Raw genomic sequence first — 1,200 nt, 5'->3', positions numbered from 1 at the left:
CCACCCTGCCCTATGTGAGGCTCTGCTTGTTCCTAATTATCCCCCTTCTGGGATTTTTCACAAGTTTCACAGCAGGAAAGCTAATGTATTTGGTTCCCAGACCCCCCTGGGCAGTCATTCAGGGTGTATGGCCCATGCCTCCCTTCTCAAATACAGAATTCCTAACTCAGGGGGTGCAGGTAAGGGGACTGTTCGAGTTAACATCTACCGAGTGCATTAAGCACCCACTGCCCCAGTGCACCCACTCCATCCTACCCAGCATTCCGAGGGACTGAGGAAGCTGAGGCATGGAGAGGAGGGGATATGTCTGGTCTGGTCCGAGATCCAAGGGCTCGAGAGAGGCTGGGAACCCCACTTTTGTCTTTAGCTCACTCACCTTTCTGGGCGGACCAACCATCCCTCCACCCAGACCAGGAATTGGTGGAAGCAACTCCCAGCTCAGCCCGGGTGGGTTGACCCGTCTCCAGGTCCCAGTTCTGCCACCCCTTGGCTTTGAAACCTCAGGCAAGTGGCTTTCCCCCTCTGAGCCTCATCTTACCCACCTGAGAACGGAGGAACCAGCCAGCTGCTTCTCAGGGAGGTTGAGAGAAATCACCAGCTGCAAAGTGGGGTCCCAGAAGAGGGAAAGATGAGGTGTCTGCCACCAGGCACAATGGAAAGTGCCAAGAGAATGACCCAAAGTGGGAAACAAAGAAGAAGCCATAGAATGTGCCAAGGGGGAAGAGGAGAAGAGCATAACTCCCTTTTTTGTAGCATTTCACAGTTCCCACGCACCCTCAGCAGTATTATCTCCCTCCTGCAACCCTGGGATATCTGCCCCGTGCCGGAAAGGCAGGCACAGGCCCAGAGAGGTTAAAGGCCATGGCCAAGGTCACAGCCTGTAAGAGGGAGAGCAGTGCTGGAAATCTGTTCTCGTAGCTATAAATCCAATGAATAGTTGCATACCAGGCCGTGGGTTCTGAGCATTTAGGGAAAGTTTCTCGAAGATTTGAACTGAGCCTTAAAGGATAGAAGAGCCTTCGCTATGCAGAGAAAGAAATAGAAAAGCATTGTTTCTCTCAAATGTGGATATTTCTGAAGTCCCAAGACGTAAGCAGAGCCACCTGAGGAAGTAATGGCCTAAATTGCAAGGTCTGGAGTCTATCAGCCCCAAGATGGAGCCAACCTGTCCCACTCTTCTGTGTGACCTTGGGCAGGCTG

The 1,200-nt window shown here is 52.4% G+C and overlaps 1 protein-coding gene across 1 annotated transcript in view; it reads left to right on the top strand.

The window, feature by feature from the left end:
• The window catches only part of PRKACA (protein kinase cAMP-activated catalytic subunit alpha), a 21,862-nt gene that overhangs the window by 13,527 nt on the left and 7,135 nt on the right, over nt 1-1,200 (top strand).

The sequence above is a fragment of the Myotis lucifugus genome, unplaced genomic scaffold (genome assembly GCF_000147115.1).
Source record: "Myotis lucifugus unplaced genomic scaffold, Myoluc2.0 scaffold_310, whole genome shotgun sequence".
NCBI classification, from domain to species: domain Eukaryota; kingdom Metazoa; phylum Chordata; class Mammalia; order Chiroptera; family Vespertilionidae; genus Myotis; species Myotis lucifugus.
Note: the sequence above shows the minus strand (reverse complement) of the source record. Positions and strands in the feature narration are given on the sequence as shown.